Below are 12556 nucleotides of genomic sequence, written 5' to 3' on the forward strand. Positions count from 1 at the left end.
CTGCAGCTCCAGCTTCAAAAAAGCAGGAAGTGTCCGGAATACACCAAACCCGCCGCTCACTGCTGCTGCCAGATGTCAGAAGGGGGTGTAACTGACTGAAATGAGGATATGACCCAAAATGTCCAGAAAACTATTTGATCCTGCAATAAAAATTAAAAACCAACGCATAAAGATGAAAGACTTAGTCCTGTTGGGGGACTGGTTGGCCTGCAGAAGGGCTGATCAATTATTTATCACATTTTCCATAATAATATCTGAACTCTTTGTTCCACTTGATTAAAAAGTTTATTTTTTTATGTGACCTGAACCTGGTGCGTCACAAACAGTGATAACAGCTGATACATTACATTATAATGTTGATGAATATTTAGGATGAAAATAACCTCAGATGAGGACATTTTCTCTCATTATTTAATAAATAAATAAACGTACTCTGGAACAGCAAAGTTTTAGGAGGACATGGGGACCTTTAATATGTATATATGTATAATCATATATAGACTTTTTTTATTTCAAACTGGTGAAAAACCCCCTCTTTGTGTTGCTGTGTCCTGCTACAGGCCTGTCTGTTGTGTTGATGTAACATCTGCTGTATTGGAGCTGCACATGTCACTTGTCTGTTGTCTGTTTATAAATTCAATCAATAAAGTTTGGGAGAAATAAAGTCAGCGTTCACCTTGAATTCCTGTCATTAAAGGCCACAAACCTGGTCATGAATCTTAATTTCAACAACAACCTGAACAATTCGGACTCCAACCTGCTGCTGTCTTTAAATATACCAAGAATATCAAGAGAACAACTTGTCCAAGCTTTTATCTGTGTGTTTGCAGGTCTGTCTACAGAGCTGACTCAGAGTCCTCACTAATGTGGATCACATCAGTCCAGTTCTCAGATCTTTGCAGCGGCTTCCTGTGTGTGACAGAAGTGATTTTGACATACTGCTGTTGGTTCATGAAGTGCAGAGAGGTTCAGGGCCAGGATACGCTTCTGATCTGCTGTTAGGAACCATCCAGACCTCACAGAGGGTCCAGACCAGGTCCACTCACTGTTCCTATAGGTACATAAAGATGCAAAGCTCAGTGTCTATGCACCAACTCCCAGAGAACTTTATTAACACTCAAACTAAACAATTAAATTAAGGTGCAAAACTCCTTTAATAACTTCAAATTTGAGGCTATTTATTAATTTCTCTACAGGTTATCCTTCTGATTACTCTAATTTCAATCCAATTTAGTTTTTACTCATTTATTCTTTTAAAATCTTAAATCTTAAATGTTGCCATGTGTTTAATTTAAATTGTGTAAATGCTGTTTAATATATAAACTTCTCTGAATGGCCCTGTTGTTAACAGGTGTTGTGCCTGTTATTTTAAAACACAATTTAAAAAAATCCTCCCTCTGCTCCCCACATCAGAAGTGAATCCTCTGATTTTTAGGATCCAAACTGAGGAAAACATTAAACCTGACCTGGATCGTTTCCACAGTTCCTGGTTCAAAGTGAGAAGTGAGGCTGTGGACTCCTTTGGCTTCTTTTACGGTGAAATGTTTTGGTATGCTTTTCACCCTGTTTGGTTTTTATCACTTTGTGTCTGGACTAGAAGAGATGATCAAATTAAAGCAGTTCTCTTTTGAGGACAAGTCCCAGCTGAGGTGTCTAACAGGCGTGGAGCCTCCATCCTGACAGTCAGATGCAACCTCGAAATCAGTGGAGCAAGCAGAGGCACGAAGAGGCCAGTAACCCACTGTAGACACATCAAAATAAGGAAGCTGGCAGTGAACCAGGCTGCTGAAAGCACTCCCCCAACACAGCATCCTCCACCAGCCTTAAAGAGGAACACCACTGTCTGACAGTTCACATGGTTGTCGTCCTGCTGCCCAGTTTGATACTGATGGAGACAAGTTTACTCTCCAGCTTCGGTCTCCGTGGTTATAGGTTCACAGTGGACATCTTTTTAAAAAAGCATTAAAAGCATAATGGAAATAAGAATTTAGTCATTTTGAGTGACTTGTCACCTCACATATTCTTACAACTGCAAGGACTCACATTGTATTTGACAAAGCTGAGCACATATTAGTGTTGACATCTCAGTAAAGCAATCAGGATTCTTGTCTTCACCAACTCTGTCAGTCATTATTCCTGTTGAATAAACTGTGGATGAAGTGATACAACTGTGAACACAGCCCAGTTCAACCAAAACAGCACAAACCAAGTCCTGAAACTGAATAATTATGATCCTCAAATGTGAGGATCATAATTATGTGAATCATTTTGGGTTTTGGACTGTTGGTCAGACACAGGTGGCAACCCACTGTGACGTCACCCATTGGTTTGCCGTTTTGAAGCCTTGAGTTTGCAATTTGGCCGCCGCCATCTTGATTTTTTGAAACCAGAAGAAACCATATTTGGAGAAGAGGGTGGAGCTGAGTAGGAGTGAGGGGTGGGGCTGACCTAAGAGCCGAGGTCACTGTGCCCGCCCACCTAAACTGTCGTCCTGACAACGGCATCAATCTTTCGGCTATGCAGTGCTGCTGAATCCGAAGTCATTTTCCACAAGTCGAGGTAAACTTTCTTACGAAGTGTTAAAGTACTTTTAATAGTTAATAGTTAAAAGGGACTGCTCTTGATTGACAAGCCAAAATGTGTCAATCATCCTTTAGCCACGCCCCAATGCATACCCTACTTTATCGTCTATTTTAAATTAAATGGGACTATAATTTAAAAAATGAACATCATGTTGTATTGAAGAAGACTTGAAACTAGCGATTGAGACCATAAACTCGTTATGAAAACGCTTACTGGGGTCATAAACCAGGTGAGAAGTAGGGTCATTTTCTCATAGACTTCCATACAATCGGACTTCTTTCTGCAGCCAGTGGAGTCGCCCCCTGATGGTCAGTAGACAGATGCAGGTTTAAGGCTCTTCCGCATTGGCTTCATTTTCCGGAGCTGGCGTCGACATCCATTTTTATATACAGTCTATGGTCAGACACAACAATGCCTGAAGATGTTACCTGGGGCTGTGAGAAATTATAACAAATTCTCATAAAAAATAAAATTTAAAAAATTTGTTTTACCATTTTTTTGCCTGTTGATAGTGAAGAGGCAGAAAAAACATGGGGGGTATGACATGCAGCAAAAGGTCCCTGGTTGGAACCAAACTGTGGACATGTGGACAGGTCGCAGGGGTGGGGGGCTGGAGCCAATACCAGCTGACACTGGGTGAAGGTACACCCTGGACAAGTCACCAGTCCATCACAGAGCCCAATTCCATTCAATTTTATTTGTGTAGCACCAAATCACAATAAACATTATCTCAGTTCCCACAAGGAGCAAGCACTTGGCGACACCTCCAACAGAACTCAGGGTGGGCGACCCTCTGCCAACCATCCACCACCACAAATCTCCACTATTTTCACATTGTCTGGACAAAATAATTCAAATGAATCAAGAAGATTTATGTCTGATTAATCAATAATGAAAGTTATTGTTATTTGCAGCCAAGACTTGTAGTCGTCATCCTACAGTATCAGAACAGAGTCTTTAACTTGTCTAAACCACTGGAATCATTCATTTTATTTTAATACAAGTCAAAACTCAAGCATTCATACTTCTCCTCAGAATCTTTTAAATCCTTAATCTTTCAATGGTTTATAGTTTTTTAAAGAAGTGAATCTTAGCTTGAAACAAACAGGACTGTGACAGCTCCACTAATAAAACCTTCAGTAAGATCATCATTTGATCTTCTCCCCTCTGGACGGTGCTTTAGAGAAGTAAAGATCAGGTCTGATCGTTTGAGAAATGATTGTATCTCTCATGCCATCAGGCTGCTGAACACTCATGATGAGTCAGCTGATGATGATGATGATGACCTAAAACCTGCAAGTGAGGAAGCTGCCGGTGCTTTAACCAGGATGAGGTCACACTGTAGCTTAATCTACACTGTTTCGAGTCATCTTGTGTTTTACTGAACAAACTTATATCATGTTTTATGTATCTTGTGTTGTTTCACCTGCTGAGAGACAAATAAGATCTTTAGACTCAGCGTGAACTGAAATGACCTTTTCAAATGGATATAGCCAGGTGATGAAAGATGAAGAGGGTGATGAAAGAAAATATTACTTTACACTCAACAGACGTCTTTGTTCAAAGTGTCTTCATGTTTTTCCAGCTCCACTCATTCTCCACCAGCCTGTCACAGGTTTAAGTTTTCTTGGGAGCAGCACATTTCCTCCGTGTTTCTGCTCACAGATCCATGGATGACACACCTGTGTATCAGTGTGTGTCATTTTTATTATTTATAGTTTATTGTAGTGTCTTCAGTAACATTAATTGCATAAACATAGACGGGGGAAGTACAGCAGTTTCACTCTGTGAGCTGAAGCTTCTAGTCTTCTTCTTCTTCCATGAGAACATGAGACAGAATCAGCTCCTGGAAGGAATCAAACACAACAACAAGTTCTTTGGACCTTCTGCCTTCAGAACTGCCTTCATTCTTCAAGGCATAGATTCAACAAGGTGCTGGAAACATTCCTCAGAGAGGGATGTGGCCCCCGGTGTGGTCTTCTGCTGCTGCAGCCCATCTGCTCCAAGGTTCGACGTGTTGTGTGTTCAGAGATGCTCTTCTGCAAACCTTGGTTGTAACCAGTGGTTATCTGAGTGACTGTTGTCTTCCTGTCAGCCTGAAACAGTCTGACCATTTTCCTCTGACCTCTGGCATCAACAAAGCATTTTCTCCCAGAGACCTGCTGCTCACTGGATATTCTCTCTTATTCTCTCTAGAGATGGTTGAGCTGGAAAATCCCAGTAGATCAGCAGTTTCTGGCACCAACAACCAACAACCATCACATTTCTCCTTGTTCTGATGCTGGATTGAACTTCAGCAGGTTGTCTTGACCATGTCTACATGCCTGTCGTTCTTATAACTCTTGACTTAGACTTGTCGGTTTGAGGCAGCTGGTTGCATAAATGTTAAAAATCTGTGTCATTAAGGTTTTTTGTTGTGTTCATGCTGTTTGTGTTTTGACTGATCTTTCAAACTTTATCGTTCTCCTGATTAAAACGTTAAAACCAGATCTTTTTTAAAACCATTTCAACAGTTTCCAGCTGAAGAGAATCAATGCTCCACTACAGAAAACCCTTCTGCCATTTTTTCCTCCAAGTCAAATTTTACCCACCATGCACTGCAAGCATGGTTATTTCAGTCTGTCTTATTTTAGTTAGCACAAGCAGACCTCCATGCAACAGGTAGCATTTGGAGTCAGCAGCAGGTAAAAATGATTTTCTAAAATTATGTGATGAACTTGGATCTTTTACAACATGGAGTGAAAACAGCTCCACATGTCAAAGTAACACACACACACACACACACACAGACACAACACAAAACCAGCACCATAACAACACACACTGACAACCTCCTGAAACAGTCAGTTCCGTTTATCTCCTCTTATCAGCGTGAAAATATCACAGTGATTCAGCTTCACAGCGATTCTCACCATCAGCAGCCCAGAGCTGCAGCTACAGAAATAATCATTCAATCAAACTTTTAATGTCCAGGTCCTTTGTTTGCTCTTTGTTTAGCTCAAAATAATCAAGACTTTTAGTTATAAGGAATAAAATTTAAAGTTTAAGTAAAATGTAAATAAAATACAGTGTTTACACATGACTCTCTGGATCTTTTTAAAACTTGTACAAGAAGTAATGTTCAAGAGAAGAAAAAAAACATTATGGACCTTTTCTGAATTAGCCATAAATTCTGTGAGCCAACTTTCCAGGAACTGAGACAGTTGCTGATGTATTTTTTCAAAACACTGACTGGGATTTGAATTCTTCTGAAGAGCCCGAGCACCTTGAATCTTTCTTTTTAAATAAAACTGGTTAGTACCTGGAGGTTATATAAGAAATACGAAATAACTCAGATCAGGGACAAGCAGCTTTCTAAACAGCCATGAATATGAGACTCATTCTGCAACAGAATCCATCTCCTCTGTGCTAACAGCAACTGTGTTTACATATTTGGTAATTTAATGTATATATGTGAAAATTATAATGTTTTAACCTTTAAGACCTGCTGGCAAAGAATATTGAGACATTTACATTAGATGCCTAATATCCTTTCTAAATGTAACAAGTGTGTACCTTTGTATTGCTGTATTGTCTCAGTGATTCAGTGCAGACAACTGTCTTATAATGGGACACAAGATATAAATATATATGACATATATATATGTGTGTGTGTGTGTGTGTGTGCGCTTTTAACGTGGGTTGGGACTCTTTGTTCTCAGCTAGTCCTGTCTTATATGGGTGTGTTTATGTGTTCACATTTATAAAGGTGTGTTGCTATATGAGGGCTGTTAGTGGCTCCTTAGAGAACGTGCTGTCAACAAACTCTCATACACATATATACACTCTCTCTCTCTCACACACACACACACAAACACACACAGACCCAGAAGCTAAAACACAACAGCCCCTGCTGGTCTCCAGAGGAGCGCTGCAGTGAGACAAAGAGAACAGAGAACAACAGGCCACAGAAACACACACGGACCGGACACAGTAACATGAACAACACAAGCTGCCTCAGAAATTAGTGTGTAGATCTGAATCCACTGTTTCAAGAAAGACTTGAACTCAAGCTCCCTCATCACAAGACGTCACGGTCCCAAAGTCCCATCACACACAATTTGAATGACGAGTTGCCTCTTCTGGGGCACCTGGCCCCACCTGTCACAGTCTGGAGCAGGTAGCTCCCCCCTGCCCCATGAGAGTCCCATCTCCCCCAACTCAGCCTTCAACCTCAGACAGGTGGCCTGAGGTCTGGTTGGACAAGCAACAGAACTAAATCAACCACATATACATTTTTTTTAATAATATGATACATACTGTATAATATGATATAATTAAGGATCTCTGGGGAAAAACTGAGAGGAAGTTTCACTGTAAAAGGAGAAAGCTGTGAGTTATGAGTTAACCTGACACAAAATGACTGTAAAACATGACTGACTGGAAATTTATGCCAGTTCAACAGAATGTTTTTTGTTTGTTTGTTTGTTTTTAGCATTTAATTCTAAATTATATTAACAGGGAATATTATTTAATTATCAAACAAAAATAGGGATACTAAGAAATTTTTTTTTTTAAATCATTTCTACAAAAAAAAAAGCATTTTACTGTCTGTTCAAAATGAGGATTTTATTTGCATACCAGGAGATATTATCACAGATCATATAGAGAGGGAACAGAGCTGTGTGTGTGTGTGTGTGTGTGTGTGTGTGTGTGCACTTGTTTTTCAAAGACAACTGAAGTTGAGCTGAGTCCAAACTGGGCCGTTATGTTTATGTCTGTGTGTCTTATCTGAAGGCCTCTGGTTTTCCCCGTAGGAATAAGGAGATGGAGAGAAAAAAAGAGAAACTCGACCAAGTGGATGAAAATAACCTTCCACCATGGGAAGTGAAAGTGTGTTTCAAAACACTCTTGTCTCTCCTCCCGCTCCCCCCTCTTTTTCTCTCTGTGCTGTTGTCCAGGAGGCCAACGTTTGCCCGTCGAGGGCAGCTGGTGGGAAACCAACTGTTGTTTGAGGAGAGTAACATTGAATAGTTCTGTCTTTTAACCTTTTTCACTGATTAATTCTACATTTCAATGAGCTATTTATACATTGTTCCGATCACTACATAGCTAACATTAGCATTAAGAGCTGTTTACTTGCCAGTTTACAAGAAATGTGGTAAGTCCGGCATGAAACTTCTCTAAGAGCTGTCTCAAGTGGTTCAATTCAATTCAATTTTATTTGTATAGCGCCAAATCATAATATACATTATCTCAAGGCACTTTACAGGGTCAGGTCAAGACCTTACTTTGTTACAGAGAAAAACCCAACAGTTCCCACAAAGAGCAAGCGCTTGGCGACAGGGGGGAGGAAAAACTCCCTTTAACAGGAAGAAACCTCCAACAGAACCGGGCTCAGGGTGGGGGGGTCTGCCTGGACCGGTTGGGTTTAGGAGGAGATAAAAAGAGGGGGAGGGGGAGGAGAGGGGAGAGAAAAGAGAGAGAGAGAGACCAGGAACAGCTGTGTCGGTAATGGTGTGATCAATAATAATGACAGGTAACAGTGGTTAATAGTAATGATGAGTAGTGGTGGATCTGGGTCCTGCTGCTCCAGAGGCAGAGAGACCTGCAGAATGAGAACAGAGAGAGGGAGAGAGAGGAGAAGCACAAACTACGGGAGAGAAAAAATACAAAGTTAATGGCATGAAGTTATCGAGAGAGAGAGGGGGAGAGAGACAGAAATAGGGAGAGAGCGCCCAGTGAATCATGGGAATCCCCCAGCAGTCTAGCTCTATAGCAGCATAACTAAGGGATGGGTCAGGACATACCCGAGCCAGCCCTAACTATAAGCTTTACTAAACAGGACAGTTTGAAGCCTGATCTTAAAGGTAGAGAGGGGGTCTGCCTCCCGAACCCACACTGGGAGCTGGTTCCACAGGAGAGGAGCCTGATAGCTGAAGGCTCTGCCCCCCATTCTACTCTTACAAACTCTGGGAACCACAAGTTGACCTGCATTTAGAGAGCAAAGTGTCCTATTGGGAAAATAGGGAACTATAAGCTCTCCAAGGTACGATGGTGCCTGACCATTAATGGCTTTGTAGGTGAGGAGGAGGATTTTAAATTCGATTCTAGAGTTTACAGGGAGCCAATGCAGAGAAGCTAACACAGGAGAGATGTGATCTCGTTTCCTAGTTCCTGTCAGTACTTGTGCTGCCGCATTCTGGATCAATTGGAGGCTTTTTACTAAATTTTTGGGACATCCTGACAATAAAGAGTTACAGTAGTCCAGTCTTGAGGTAACAAATGCATGAACTAGCTTGTCAGCATCCTTTAGACATAGAATGGGTCTGATTTTAGCAATATTGCACAGGTGGAAGAAGGCTGTCCTAGAGACTTGCTTTATATGTGAAGTAAAGGACAAGTCCTGGTCAAAAATGACACCAAGGTTTCTGACTGTAGCACTGGAGGCCAAGGTGATGTCATCCAGAGTCAGTATATTATCACATAGTGTATCTCTGAGGGGTTTTGGGCCAATTACAATAACTTCAGTTTTGTCTGAATTTAAGAGTAAGAAATTACTGGTCATCCAGGTTTTTATGTCCTTAAGACACACCTGAAGCTTGGCTACCTGGTTAGTCTCACCTGGCTTCATGGATAAGTACAACTGGGTGTCATCTGCGTAACAATGGAAATTCATCTGGCGCCTCCTAATAATGTTTCCCAGAGGGAGCATATATAGACTGAAGAGCATTGGTCCTAGCACAGAACCTTGTGGAACTCCATGACTAACTTCTGTGATGATAGAGGAGTCATTATTAACATGAACAAACTGGAGTCTATCTGACAGATATGACTTAAACCAGTGGAGAGCAACCATGTTGTTTTGCTTCTATTTCTATCATTTCTTTTCTTCTACTAAAGTTAGCATGCTAACCAGCTAGCCCAGCCCCAGGCAGACTGTCTCGTCACTTTCCGACACCGAGTCACTGCAGCGTCCAGTCCACCCCGAGGAAGTAGCTGCTCTGAGGACGTATTACAACCTCTTCTATTGTAAATGCAGTGATGGCTGAAGCTCTTAAAGCCCTATTAATGCTAATGTTGGCTATGTAGCAATAACAATAACAAATACATCCTTTAAAGATAAGAATTAGACACATTCAATTTTCTATCCCTCCAAAAATGGCCTCATGGGCCAAAGTATATTAAAAGATATGGAAAACTATAATGCAATTAATGAACTTCATTTTGTAAGGAATGCAGACACATTTTCTAAAGTTGTACATTTTAAATTAAAGAATACAGAATATGCCAAATATCCTGTATGTGAATAGCAGATATTCATAATACATCACAAAAAGAACTGAAAACTTGTACTGCATCTTCACAAAAACAGTATATTAAAACTCCAGGATGATCCACAATAAATTCTACATGTATGTCGGTAAATTAAGGCTCCATGAGGGGAAATAGGTTTATGGAATCAGAGTGAGTTCACTGTGAAGACTGGCAGGTCACACTGCAGCATCACAAAGAGACTCTGCTCATGAATCCTTCACCATCTCACACTGCAGGTTTTCTTTTGGGGTCTTTTGATTCTTTGGGTTTGGTGTGGTTATGTTTCCTGTTCATCCAGTTCCATCCACTCTGGGCAGGATTCTCAGCTGTGTCCAAGGATGCCTGGGTTGGGCCTCTTGGATTTCCTTCTCTGTGAAACTGTCCTCTTCTTCTTTTTCTTCCTCTTTCTCTTTTACTGTTTGACACAAAAGTGTTGAAATCTCCACTGGCATTTTGCTGAGGCCCTGCAGAAGGCGGGGGACTGTCCCAAACCAGGATGAAACTGTGGACTGGTTCCTTCTGTCAGACACTCAGCGGCTTCACAGCAGCAGCTGCGGTGAAGAGAAAAACAGGTTTCACTCACATTTCACACCTTTGAGTTGGGATTCAAACCAGCAACCTTGTTGAGGCATCCACTGAGCCCTGATACTAATACTACTACCACGCATTCAGAGCCAAGAATGATATATTATACCTAATATTGTTTAAAATACTTTGTTTTATTTGAATGTTTATTAATATAGGGGCAGGTATATAGCATGAATTATATGCCACAGTATTTACAGCCCGAGCTCATTTGCCTTCTTATGGAGGGCCTCTAAAAAACATAAAACTCAACCATAAAATACATTAAAAACACAAACAATGACACAAGCACAAGATCATTTGTGATCATTGATCTTTTATGATCCACTTTAAATAAAAACTGCTGCAATTTGAGTTTAAAACGATCCCAGTCATGGCCTGTTTGGGGCTTTGTGGGTAAAGATTCCCACATTTGATCTCCATGAACAGAAGACGCCATCTGTCCAAATGAGGATTTACTAAAGGGGACCTTACTATTCCCAGTGGACACACTGAGCCAGAAACGCTGAGAGGAACCAGCAGGTCACTGAGCACCTGAGGAGCCTCGTTATTTAGGCAATTATACCTGAGTTTAATATCAGTTAAATATCAGCAAATTTAATGAAATAATCTAAACATCTTTAATGTCTTAGGAACATGGCAGTGATATCATCTTATTGTCGTTATGTCCAAAAGTTTAATTGTTTGATTAATCATCATTATAAGAGGTTGGATTGTTGTAGATGCTGCTTGTGGATAATAACAAACTGTTCACGGTTAGAAAAATAGGATTTGAACTATTGTAGTGTTTTATCAGAATGATTAGATTAGGAAAGTTTATAAATGAGAATCTCATGGTTCAATTTGTCAAATGCCTTTTTAAGATCCAGTGAAACCACAACAACCACTTCACCTTTGTCTAATGAGGATCAAATCTGTTGTATAAAAAGGCAATTAGCAGCCTCTGTAGAATAATTAGGACAGAAGCCAAACTGTAATGGATGGAAATCGATTCTGGATGCTTCATTAACTACTGAGCTACAACTTTTGAAAACACAGGTAGGATACTAATTCACCTAAAGTCAAAAAGGTCTGTAAAATGTAAGGTAACCCATCTTAAAGAAAAAGAATTATGGCTCTTTAAGGCTTTTCAAGACCAGTACAGACTTTTGTTATGCTACGCTAAGCTATCTGCAAACTGGTTCTAGCTTCATATTTAGTATACAGACATGAGAATGGTCTTGATTTTTTAATCCAACCACAGACTGTATTTAAAGGTGGTTGTACGTCGTGACACCACACACAGGTTTCTGAAGAGCAGTTTTGAAGCTGGGAGCGGGCTGCTTTGCCGTCGCAATCTTGGCAGAGCCAAGGAGTCATGTGGAGCTGAGACTTTGATGCATGCCAGTTCTTGGCAAGGATACGCTCTCCCACCTGTCACTCAAAGCAGCCACGCCCTCAGGCTGTAAACATATTTATTTCTGCTGTAAAGTTGAGCATTTCAACTTTGGGGATTGACTAACTTTTGGAGCCAGGCTCAGCCCTGGAGGTTCCTGCCTGCATCTAACTCTCAGCAAGAAAGCAAATCATCTCTTTCAGATCTTTGCACTGTATTTTTGTTCACCGCCTGTGTATTCGGGGGTCAGATCATCCAGGCACCCAGACTACAAAGTCTCATTGAGCTCTGCTGGTAATGCGTCTGGCCTGTGGTGCAGGCAGAAATAGTTGTGTTGTCCTCTGCTAATAAGGTGATGCCAGTGGTGAAGGGTGAAGCTTCTCTGTTCCTCTTCTGCTGCATCCGTGAAAAAAAAAAAACACTCCTCATTCTGACCTAGCAATGACCGAACAACACCCCCATCCACACACACACACACACACACGCCTCCAGACACACACACACACACAGAGCTTTGCAGCCATACGACTGCATGCCTAAATGAACATTCACCCTGCACACACATGCATATGTGCTCACTGTCAAGCACTGAAACATATGTATGAACACATGAGCTGCCACATGTACAACACAGCTGATGATGAGTGCACATATGTGTAAATGCTCTCGGAACACACACAAAATACACAAACAAGGACTGAAAAAATGAATCAGTGA

Source organism: Trachinotus anak, unplaced genomic scaffold (assembly GCF_046630095.1).
Source record: "Trachinotus anak isolate AG129_WGS33_773 ecotype Australia unplaced genomic scaffold, CSIRO_AGI_Tana_v1 ptg000037l, whole genome shotgun sequence".
Lineage (NCBI taxonomy): Eukaryota > Metazoa > Chordata > Actinopteri > Carangiformes > Carangidae > Trachinotus > Trachinotus anak.